Here is a 13338-nt window from a genome sequence, read left to right on the forward strand (position 1 = left end):
CCTTTATTGTGCCCATCTTTGCATGAAATGTTCCCTTGGTATCTCTAATTTTCTTGAAGAGATCTCTAGTCTTTCCCATTCTATTGTTTTCCTCTGTCTTTTTGCATTGATCACTGAGGAAGCCTTTCTTATCTCTTCTTGCTATTCTTTGGAACTCTGCATTCAAATGGGTACATCTTTCCTTTTTTCCTTTGCCTGATAATGTGGCATAAGAAAAAGCAGATGAAAATTTTAGAATCCCCAAATTTACTAACTCGTTAGCATATTAGCATAGATATAAAATTAGTGAACTAGAAGATAAGTCAGAAAAAAATATTCATTATGAAGTACACAGAAAAATAAGAAAGGAAAATATAGAACACAGAGGAAGAACATAGAAGATATCTTAATGAAGTTTAATATGCATGAAAATGGAATTCTAGAAGGAAAGAAAAGACAATATTGAGCAGAAATAATATTTCAAAGAATGAATCCCTAGCAGGATAAAAAATGTTTTTAATTGACACATAAACACATCATGAAAATGTGTGTTTATGTGAGCATTCAAAGACAAAAAAAATCTTAACTGCAGCTAGAGAAAATAAGAATTAACCTTTAAAGAAACAAATTAGACTTATAACTAACTCTTTAATAGAAATATCTTAATCCAGAACATGATCGAATTATAACTTCCAAGGATTAAAAGCAAATATTTTAAGAACGAAGGTGAAATTAAGAACTTTTCAAAATAGAGTACTTGTCTCTATAGAGTATCTGTCTCCAGCAGGTTGACAATGGTATTCTTCAGGCAGAAAAAAGTCATCCCAGTTGTTAAATGAGAGATACATGAGGAAATAAACATCAACCAAAACAGTAAATATGTGGGTAAATCTATCTGAATATTGATACTGACTATTTATGTCAATAGTAGTAATGTCTTCTGTATTTAAAAGTACACAGAAATGGTAAATGAATTTCCCAGATGGTTCATGGCAAAGAATTCACCTGTCAGTGCAGGAGATGTGGGTTCAATTCCTGGGTCAGGAAGATCCCCTGGAGAGGGAAATGGCAACCCATTCCAGTATTCTTGCCTGGGAAACCCCATGGACAGAGAAGCCTGGCAGGCTGTAGTCCATGGGCTCACAAAAGAGTAGAACATGGATAAATGACATAAAGTCAGGAGAGGGGAAATGGAATCAAGTGTTCTAAAATCTGTGCATTGTCTAAGGGAATGGAAAAAGGTAAAACTAATAATAGACTAAGTTAAGGAGAGGAGCAACCCCATGTCCAAGGAACGGTGGCTGCATGGACACAGGAAGGCCTAGAGGAGCTACTCCACGTTCAGGTCAGGAGGGGAGGCCATGAGGAGATACACCTTGTCCAAGGTAAGGAGCAGCAGCTGTGCTTTGCTGGAGCAGCCGTGAAGAGATACCTCACGCCCAAGGTAAGAGAATCCCAAGCAAGACAGTAGGTGTTGCAAGAGGGCATCAGAGGGCAGACACACTGAAACCATAATCACAGAAAACTAGTCAATCTAATTACACTAAGACCACAGCCTTGTCTAACTCAATGAAACTAAGCCATGCCCTGTGGGGCCACCCAAGACAGGCTGGTCATGGTGGAGAGGTCTGACAGAATGTGGTCCACTGGAGAAGGGAATGGCAAACCACTTCAGTATTCTTGCCTTGAGAACCCCATGAACAGTATGAAAAGGCAAAATGATAGGATACTGAAAGAGGAACTCCCCAGGTCAGTAGGTGCCCAATATGCTGCCGGAGATCAGTGGAGAAATAACTCCAGAAAGAATGAAGGGATGGAGCCAAAGCAAAAAAAAATACCCAGTTGTGGATGCGACTGGTGATAGAAGCAAGGTCCAATGCTGTAAAGAGCAATATTGCATAGGAACCTGGAATGTCAGGTCCATGAATCAAGGCAAATTGGAAGTGGTCAAACAGGAGATGGCAAGAGTGAACGTCGACATTCTAGGAATCAGTGAATTAAAATGGACTGGAATGGGTGACTTTAACTCAGATGACCATTATATCTACTACTGCGGGCAGGAATCCCTTAGAAGAAATGGAGTAGCCATTATGGTCAACAAAAGGGTCCGAAATGCAGTAGTTGGATGCAATCTCAAAAACGACAGAATGATCTCTGTTTGTTTCCAAGGCAAACCATTCAATATCACAGTTATCCAAGTCTATGCCCTGACCAGTAATGCTGAAGAAGCTGAAGTTGAATGGTTCTATGAAGAACTACAAGACCTTTTAGAACTAACACCCAAAAAGATGTCCTTTTCATTATAGGGGACTGGAATGCAAAAGTAGGAAGTCAAGAAACACCTGGAGTAACAGGCAAATTTGGCCTTGGAATATGGAATGAAGCAGGGCAAAGGCTAATAGAGTTTTGCCAAGAGAACACACTGGTCATAGCAAACACCCTCTTTCAACAACACAAGAGAAGACTCTACACATGGACATCATCAGATGGTCAACACCAAAATCAGATTGATTCTATTCTTTGCAGCGAAAGATGGAGAAGATCTATACAGTCAGCAAAAACAAGACCAGGAGCTGACTGTGGCTCGGATCATGAGCTCCTTATTGCCAAATTCAGACTTAAATTGAAGAAAGTAGGGAAAACCACTGGACCATTCAGGTATGACCTAAATCAAATCCCTTATGATTATACAGTGGAAGTGAGAAATAGATTTCAGGGACTAGATCTGATAGAGTCCCTGATGAACTATGGAATGAGGTTGGTGACATTGTACAGGAGACAGGGATCAAGACCATCCCCATGGAAAAGAAATGCAAAAAAAGCAAAATGGCTGTCTGGGGAGGCCTTACAAATAGCTGTGAAAAGAAGAGACGTGAAAAGCAAAGGAGAAAAGGAAAGATATAAACATCTGAATGCAGAGTTCCAAAGAATAACAAGAAGAGATAACAAAGCCGTCCTCAGCGGTCAGTGCAAAGAATTAGAGGAAAACAACAGAATGGGAAAGACTAGAGATCTCTTCAAGAAAATTAGAGATACCAAGGGAACATTTCATGCAAAGATGGACTTGATAAAGGACAAAAATGGTATGGACCTAACAGAAGCAGAAGATATTAAGAAGAGGTGGTAAGAATACACAGAAGAACTGTACAAAAAGATCTTCACGACCAAGATAATCACGATGGTGTGATCACTCACCTAGAGCCAGACATTCTGGAATGTGAAGTCAAGTGGGCCTTAGAAAGCATCACTACGAACAAAGCCAGTGCAGGTGATGGAATTCCAGTTGAGCTATTACAAATCCTGAAAGATGATGCTGTGAAAGTGCTGCACTCAATATGCCAGCAAGTTTGGAAAACTCAGCAGTGGCCATAGGACTGGAAAAGGTCAGTTTTTATCCAATCCCAAAGAAAGGCAATGTCAAAGAATGCTCAAACTACCACACAAATTGCACTCATCTCACACGCTAGTAAAGTAATGCTCAAAATTCTCCAAGCCAGACTTCAGCAACACGTGAACCGTGAACTTCCAGATGTTCAAGCTGGTTTTAGAAAAGGCAGAGGAACCAGAGATCAAATTGCCAACATCCGCTGGATCATGGAAAAAGCAAGAGAGTTCCAGAAAAACATCTATTTCTGCTTTATTGACTATACCAAAGCCTTTGTGTGGATCACAACAAACTGTGGAAAATTCTGAAAGAGATGGGAATACCAGACCACCTGACCTGCCTCTTGAGAAACCTGTATGCAGGTCAGGAAGCAACAGTTAGAAGTGGACATGGAACAACAGACTGGTTCCAAATAAGAAAAGGAGTACGTCAAGGCTGTATATTGTCACCCTGCTTATTTAACTTCTATGCAGAGTACATCATGAGAAATGCTAGGCTGGAAGAAGCACAAGCTGGAATCAAGATTGTTGGGAGAAATATCAATAACCTCAGATATGCAGATGACACCACCCTTATGGCAGAAAGTGAAGAAGAACTAAAGAGCCTCTTGATGAAAGTGAAAGTAGAGGGCAAAAAGTTGGCTTAAAGCTTAACATTCAGAAAATGAAGATCATGGCATCTGGTCCCATCACTTCATGGGAAATAGATGAGGAAACAGTGGAAACAGTGTCAGACTTTATTTTTTTGGGCTGCAAAATCACTGCAGATGGTGACTGCAGCCATGAAATTAAAAGACGCTTACTCCTTGGAAGAAAAGTTATGACCAACCTAGACAGTATATTCAAAAACAGAGACATTACTTTGCCAACAAAGGTCCGTCTATCAAGGCTATGGTTTTTCCAGTAGTCATGTATGGATGTGAGAGTTGGACTGTGAAAAAAGCTGAGCGCCGAAGAATTGATGCTTTTGAACTGTGGTGTTGGAGAAGACTCTTGAGAGTCCCTTGAACTGCGAGGAGACCCAACCAGTCCATTCTAAAGGAGACCAGCCCTGGGATTTCTTTGGAAGGAATGATGCTAAAGCTGAAACTCCAGTACTTTGGCCACCTCATGCGAAGAGTTGACTCATTAGAAAAGACTCTGATACTGAGAGGGGTTGGGGGCAGGAGGAGAAGGGGACGACAGAGGATGAGATGGCTGGATGGCATCACCGACTCGATGGACGTGAGTTTGTGTGAACTCCAGGAGTTGGTGATGGACAGGGAGGCCTGGCGTGCTGCGATTCTCGGATTGCAAAGAGTCGGACACGACTGAGCTACTGAACTGAACTGAGCTGAAGTTAAGAATACATTTTGTTATCACTAGAATAATCACTAAGAGAATAAAGAGAATAATATATACTATGTGTATTAGTCAAGTTTCTCCAGAGAAAAAGAACTAACAGAATGTGGGTGGTGGGGAGTGGAGAGAGAGAAAAAAAGAGAGATTTATTTTAAGGAACTGGCTCAAGTGATTATGGTGGGGTTTGGAAGTCCAAAATCTGCTGGCTATTCTGGCAGGCTGGAAGCCAAGGATGAGTTGCAGTTTGAGTCCAAAAGCAGTGTGCTGGCAGAATTCCTTCTTGCTCAGAGATCAGCCTTTGTTTTATTAAGGCCTTCAGCTGAATGGATGAAGCTCACCCTTGTTATAGAGGGTAATCTGCTTTACTCAAAGTGCATTAATTTGAATGTTGATCTTATCCAAGAAATAACCTTCACAGAAGCATCTAGAATAATATTTGATCAACTATCTGGACACTATAGTACAGCCAAAATGACACATAAAATGAATCATCACATCATACAATTTCTAACCTAAAAGGAGAGAAAGAATGGAGTAATAAAAGGTAATCAATCTAAGTGTGGGAAAGGAGAAACATGGTATTATGTAATAGGCAAGACAAATAGCAAGTACTTAATAAGATGGTGTATTTAAACTCAAATATCTCACTGATTACGTTACCTGAAAAGAGCTCATAATTTAATGAAAAAGTTTTTTTTGGTTACCTATTGCTGTGTGACAACCTACCCCCAAATTTAGTAACTTTAAACTACCACCATTTTATTCTATTTCATGATTCTATGGGTCGGGAACATGGATAGAACACAAAGGGAATGGCTCCTCTCATCTGTGGGTGATTTCTACTGGGGCTAAAACAGCCCAGATAGCTTCACTCTCATGTCTGGTACCTCAGTTAGGATGGACCAGCTTAACTTAGATTGTATGTATAGGACACTGGTTCTCACTATTGATTGGATTCTTTGATTTTTGTATAAATAGTTTCATGACTTCCTTTCCATGTGCTTCTCTAAATAGTCTCTCCTGGGAGAGAGGCAGACTTCTTATACACAAATTCAGGGCTTCCAGAAGGATTAGGCTTGGAACTGGCACACTGGCACTTCTGCCACATTCTACTGGATAAAGTAAATTACAGGTCTATACCAGAGTAAAAGGGAGAGAAATAGTTAAGGACATAAATATTAGGAGGCATGATGAATCTGGGGCCACTGGTTCTTGTAACCAGCTAGCACAGAATGTCAGGCTCAACAAAAATTCAAAATCCAACTGTGTGCTGTTTAGAAGGGATATATCTAGACTCTAAAAATGCAAAAGAAAAGGGATGAAAAAAAGTAAACTGTGAAATACTACCAAAAGAAAGCTAGAATAGATTAAGTAGACTAAAAAAAAAAAAAAAGTACTAGAGATAACGGGAGATTCTTCATAATGATAAAGATTTAATTGGCCAGGAAGATTTTTTTTTAATTCTAAGTTTGTGTTGTTCTGGTAATGTAACCTCATGGCACATAAAGCAAAAATTACAGAATAACAAGGAAGAATAAAACTTCACAATTTTGGTGGAAGAGGGTAACATATTCAGTTACTGAAAAAATAGGCAGACAAAAATTTCAGTAAGAGTATAGATTTGAACAACACTTTTAGCAAAACTGAGTGTAAGAACATATTGAGGCTGTTTCTATAATCCTTTGCATATGAACAAATTCATCACTTACATTATTTCTGTTTGGGCTCCTGAAGCTGGAATGGACATCCAAGGATCCTAAGCCTTCAGGCTGGTTGGAACGTATCTATATTTTACATATCTGTTTACCAGTGTGTACCTTTACCTCTTTCGTTAAGTCAACATATAAAGTTGACTTGTAAAGTTCCTGCTTGTCGTATACATATAAAGTTCCTACTATATGCCAGGCACTATGCTTAGCACAGAGATGAAAGCTATGGTTAAAATTACAGACAAGCAAATCAGAAAATATAATTTGGTACTATAAGTGCAGTGATAGAGCTGCACACAAGGAGTAATGGGAACCAAGTCCTAACTCAGCCACAGATGACGCCTAAGCAAAATGACAAAAGAAAAGAATATAGAGTAGAAGTGACAGTGTTGGGTAGGCAGTGACAAAGCCTGGCTGTATGAGAGATGACCGTGCAAGTCAGAGAACTACCAGTCATTTGGAATGTCTAGAGTGTGAAAGATGGAGTTAGGGGTTATCTAGTTGCAAGAAACAGAAATTCATGCCAGCTGGCTAAAGGAAAGGAGGAATGAATACAAAAATAGGCAGGGATTATATGAGACACAACTGTGGGAAGCACAGCCAACTTTGCAAGAACTCCCCTTCCCCACTGCTCTCTCTCATCTTGGTGTCTCTTCACTTGTCCGCTTCCCTCCATAGATTGGCTTCTCTGCTTGTTTTCTGCTTGCGTGTGTCCTATGACTGTCTCAAATAGTGATCCCAGTTCTCCTACACCGGCCCCTTCCCAGTTTGCCCAACTTTACTGCTTAACAACCCAGTTATTACTTAACTCAGCCACAGGGTTGCAACTCCAAATTTCCAGGGACTGTAATCTGACTGGTACTACTTCAACAAGCATGTAGATCAGGGGTCAGCAAGCTACAGTCTGAAGTGGGGTTGGGATGGGAAGAATCTGTCCTGTCTTGGGCTTTTAAAAATACATATATTTAATTAATATATTTATTCAGGCTGTGCAGGGTCTTATCACTGTGCCTGGGCTTTCCCTAGTTATGACGAGCTGGGGCTACTCTCAAGTTGTGGTGCGAGGGCTTCTAATTGCAGTGGCTTCTCTTGTACAGCACAGGCTCTAAGGCATGCAAGCTTCACTAGTTGTGGTGCATGGGCTCAGGAATTGCAGCTCTGAGGCTCTAGAACTTGGGCTCAGTAGTTGTGGTGCACCAGCTTAAGCTGCTCCAAGAAATATAGGATCTTCCCGGACAATGAATCAGATCCCTGTCCCCTGCATTGCAAGGTGGATTCTTAACCACTAGACCACAAGGGAAGCCCCTGTCTTCTGCTTTTAGAACACAGCCAAACACATTCATTTACATGTTGTCTGTGACTGCTTTGGCATTTACAAGGACAGTGTTGGGTAGTTGCAACAGAGAACCTATGGACCACAAATCCCAAAGCGGATACTATCTAAACCTTTCAAGAAAAACTTTTCTGACCTCTGCATCAAACAGTTGGATGTGGAGATACAGGGTTGTATAGGGGCTTGAGTGGCACAGGGTAGGCGGGGGCGGTCAGCTCTGGTAACAAATTTCTTCTGAGAGGGGATAATCACCCCCCCCACCCCCCACCCCACATGTAGAAAAAGAATAATGCAGAGAAAAAGCAGTCTAGGAAAAATTTGAGAAAAGGACTGTTTAAATGTTCTAGCACAGGAAAGAAAATAATCAGTCTAAGTATGTGCTAAATTTTTTACACAAAGGATGGGAGAGTGCAAGACAGTTACTCCTTAATCTGGAGAAGTTCATTAAGATGCTAAATTTAGAAGAGCATGTCACAGTAACTACCTATAAATAACTGGCTTGTGGCAAATTTCCCAGACCCTCCATAGTTAGCTCTTCCTGAGATGAACTGGCTGAGGCACAGTGTGTACATATAAAGATTTTTAAATGCATGTCCACAAGGTTATATATTTACCTTCAAAATGAGAGAGAAGAGGCACTGAGAGAATGAGACCAATAAATGTAAAGACAGAGGCAGATGGACTGAAACTTTCAGGGGAGGGGAAGATGAAATCTAAAAAATCGAAATTTACCATTTGGGGAAACTTAAGATCATTGTGGGGAAAATCTTTCCTAAGCAGTCTTTTGGGTTGAATAGAAAAATTATTTAATATTAGAGGTTAAACCATCTTAGAGCTAATTCTAGTCCTTGTTACTCAAAGTGTGATCTGAGCTCATTCAGTATCATTGGCATTACCAGAGAGTTTATTAGAAATGGAGAATCTTAGGTCCCATCCCAGACCCACTGATTAAGATTCTGCATTTTTAAAATATTGCCCAGATGATTCATCTACATGTTGAAGTATGAGAAGCATTGAATTAGAACAGTAGTTTTTAGACCATTCAAAGAAGAGCAGTTGTAGTTTTTCAGCAGGGGGGGCGGGGGGGGGGGGGCGGCGCAGTTTGAGTGAAATTTACATGGAGCCCAACTCTATCAAATGATGAAAGTATACCTTCTCTGGTTGAAGATGGGTGAATACTGGCATGCAGAGAAGGACCGAAAAAGCCCAGGCATTTCCATCCAATGTACCCCCAGTACACAATTTGAAAATCCACAGATCTAACATAATGAATGGAAGTAATATCAGAATCTTCGGGGCCAAGCTCTGTTAACCAGGCCCTCTTCCACTTCCACCTCACTGAGAATGTCTGCTACAATGAATCCCTGCTAGTGATGGAATATGTCCTGCCTTGAGAGAGTTGGAATTTTTAAAGACTTTAAAATCACTGACCTAGATTCCTTCACTCAGATTAAAGATGGGGAGACTCAGGCTCAGAACATGACCAATGAAACTTCATTAAAATATGGCCACATTTAAAACTACACTGATTGCTAACAAGGTGGCTCAGACAGTAAAATGTCTGCCTACAATGAGGGAGACCTGGGTTCAATCCCTGGGTCGGGAAGATCGTCTGGAGAAGGAAATGGCAACCCATTCCAGTACTCTTGACTGGAAAATCCCATGGATGGAAGAGCCTGGTAGGCTACAGTCCATGGGATCATAAAGATTCGGACACAACTGAGCAACTTCACCTTCCTACTTACTGATGGGCTGATATCTGTGTCTCCTCAAATTAATCTATTTGACTCCTAATGCCTAAAGCAATAGTTTTAGGAGTGAGAACTTTGGAAGGTGATTAAGTCATGAGAGTAGAATCCTAAGGAATGGAATTAGTGCCCTTATAAAAGACCTCTCTGGTCTTCCCTGGTGCCTCAGATGGTAAAGAATCTACCTGCAATGCAAGAGACCTGGATTTGATCCCTGGGTGGTGAAGATCCCCTGGAGAAGGGGATGGCTACCCATGCCAGTATTCTTGCCTGGAGAACTCCATGGATGGAGGAGCCTGGTGGGCTACAGTCCATGGGGTTGCAAAGAGTCAGACACAATTGAGCAACCAACACTAAAAAACCTCTCAGAGTTCCCTTGCTCCTTCTGCCATATCAGATTACAGCAAGAAGATGGTAATCCATGAACCAGGAATCAGATTCTAAACAGATGCTGAACTGTGGGAATTTCCAGACTCCTGAACTGTAAGAAATAAACGATGTTTGTAAGTCATCCTGTCTATTTTGTTGGAGCATCTGAAATGAAGAAACACAGAGATAGTTCTGAAGCTTCAGTCATTCTCAGAAATAAGAAAGTGCTAAAATGCCATTTTCTTTTTTATGTAGCAATGAAGTAGAGAGACAGTGTGTGCAGTTTTTAAAGCCCTAGATTTAGATAGGCTCAGGTTTGAATCTGGATCTGCTACTTCCTAGCCCAGGCAAAATAGTTCAACATTTTCTAAACCTCTTCATGTCTGATATTATTTTTAAATAAACAACTGAAAAGTCAACCTACTTCAGCTTTAGAAATTGCCTAAAATGATTGCATGCGTGAAGGCAGATAAAACCATTTTCCACTGCTAGAAGAGTAAAGCAAATTTATCTGCAGTAAATAGAGTTTCTTCAAAATTAAATGCTGCAGTTGTGGAAATAGTTCTTGATAAATAAAGCATATGTGTAAAGAAGGCAGAGAGTATTAAAGAGATTCCAAATTATAGTATATGCAACTTTTAGATCCATAGCAGTGTTGCATTTAGAGTCAGGCATTTTTAGTAACTATGGTCCATTGCCTCACTCTGTCTTTTAGGTTGTGAAACCCCCAAATTTTGGAGTCATCCTTGGTGCTTCTATTTCTTTCATAACTTTAAAATATGTCTGGACTCTGACCCCTTCTCCCCACCTCTACTGCCACCACCTTGGTCAAAACCACAATCACCCCTCACCGAATGACTTAGCCTCCCAACCCTCTACACCTACTCATGTCCCTGTACAGTATTTTCCTACCACAGCAGTCAGATTAATCCTCTCAAAAACTGGCAGTTCATATTACTCCTCAGCTCAAAACTATCCAATGGCCTTCTCATTTCACTTAGAAGAATGCTGAAGTCCTAATAGTCCACCAAGTCTTTCATAATCTCACCCCATCACTACCACCACCATTGCCCTCCCTGCTTTTTCTTGATAATGCCAGGCACACCCTGCCCTATGACCTTTACTCTTTGCCTGGGTTGTTCTTCTCCCAGATATCTATTTGGGTAACTCTCTAACCTCCTTTAAGTCTTTGCTTGAATTTTACTTTCTCACTGAGACTTGCCTTGACCTTCTAATTTTATACAAAAATTACCCCCACCATATCCCAGAAATCCCAGTCCCCTTTCCCTGATTGAATTGTACTTTATTTTGCAACACACTAGATAGCTGATTCTTATATCTTGCTTAAATCTGCACCCCCTCCACCACACACACACACACACACACACACACGAATGTAAGCTCCAGAGAGGCAGCAGCCTCTGTTTTGTTCATTGATGTGTTCTAAGCATCTAGAACACTGTTTGACATATATACACACTCAACAAATATTTGTCAAATTAATTAGTTTTGTAGTTACCTGTTTTGTGTGTGTTTGTTGCACTGCCTTATTTTGAAAAAACTAAATTAAACTGACAATAATTTAGCAAATCTAATAATTACACAAGTTGGGGGTTTTCCATTTTCTTTTCATTTCGCTTTGTTTCAATTTCTTCTTCATGCTTTGATTAAAAAGCAAACAAATAAACAAACCCAAATGTTTCAAATACAACTCTATTTTAAGCTGATGTGCTTATTTCTTCACCTAAGAATCCATGTTCCTCAGGTTGTTCAATATATATCTATGCCATTTCTATTTTCTCTCTAGTCTTCAGCTATACCCTGTCTATGCACAAAACAGAACTTTTGTGTCTAAAGATCCATTATTTTTAGGACTGCCTGGTCTAATGTATTGGCTGAGAGACACTCATCCTCAGACCAGTAATCTGGGTTGAGACTACAGCTTTAAAGAATGGATAATAGGATGATAACTGATAATTGGAGCACTGGTATGTAGAGGAAGATCTGGAGGCTGGCCCCTCTGTGGAAAAATGTTGACTCTGTTAGCCCTTCCCCTATGGGACAAGAGAAAGAAGACAAATGGGAGTGGGGACATTAATAAAATTGTGTGCTCTACGCCATGGTTTATAAAACCCTCCCTTGGCTCCTTTACAAAATCTTCAGAATAATCTACATTGCTTTAAGTATTCGAAGGGTGGGTTTTCCTTGGAAGGGACTTGAATATATTCTGATTCCTACTTTAAGGTTGACATGGGGCCAAAATGGAGGCTTTCAGGACAGGGTTACATAAGGAAAGTTTTAAGGAGTATGATTAGCAGAACTGATAAAGACCTGTTCAAGTAACTGAGAGATGTGTTGGGAAAGGGACCATAAAAATGACAAAAATTCATATAATTAGAGCCCTCCTTTTGGGTTAGAAGACTGTCTCTTCAAAATATCTGTTTTAAATGTCTAAATGCCGACTAGGAATGGAGATATTGGTAGGGTCTATCCCATTTTACACTTACACAATTGAGGTTAGTTAGCTTCTTCAATTAAAAGGGAACAAAGCCTTGAAACAAAAAGTAAAAGGAAAGTATTTGTAGTTTTGATGGAACAGGCATTTCAGAAATGTTTGGTTGTTTGGAGGCCAACCATACTGCCAACAGGTTTAAACAAGCATTGGTACCACGGTGTACACCCTGGCAGTGAGGAGAGGGCATGGTTAAGGTGCTGTTCCTTTGTGTGACAGGCTGGGTCATAGTCTACTCAATTTCATCACATTTTTGCCTAATGTAATTCTTGGCCTACCCTTTTATGATCATGGATATCCTCATCTCCCATTGTCTTTTATTTCCAATGAAAGTTTTGATCTCATTTAAGTAAGTTCTCAGTGGTTTCGAGCCCTATTTTTTAAATTGTTGATTAGACTTATATAATATAAGGCCAATTATTAAGCCATGACTAGGAAGATAAAGAAATAAAAAACACAGGTGTCTAAAGTGGCACCTGGGTCGTGGGGGAATGTAGAAGGTTGCATTCTACCAGCACCCTCCAGTAGGAACATTGGTCTTCGTCGGGTAGTGGGTGGAGGTCAGTCCAGCACATACCTGCAGCATATCGGGCAGGCATGACAGTGGCCCATCTCTGCCCTGAGCTGGCAGCATCACAGTGCATTTGATGGATGTCTTAGCAGGGATAAGCTCTTACTACCCCCATCTGGGTACCAAAAGCCTCCTGGAGTGGAGGTTGCAATCCTTTGGGGATTGCCCATCTGCCATGAGTTTTTGGGTGGCAAGCCATGGGAAGGGAGGTTGACTTCCACCCCTGCCCAGGACTCAGCTCCTAACTCCTACACCTGTGAGAGGTGAACTTAGCAGTTGATGGATGGTGAGTACACACATTAGTGGAATGGTGCCCAAGGGTGCCTTTGAGTGGTACCTTGAAAGTATCCCTGTGCAAGGAAGCAGGACATTAAATGGCTAATAAAAAAAAA

The sequence above is a fragment of the Ovis aries genome, chromosome 3 (assembly GCF_016772045.2).
Source record: "Ovis aries strain OAR_USU_Benz2616 breed Rambouillet chromosome 3, ARS-UI_Ramb_v3.0, whole genome shotgun sequence".
NCBI classification, from domain to species: Eukaryota; Metazoa; Chordata; class Mammalia; order Artiodactyla; family Bovidae; genus Ovis; species Ovis aries.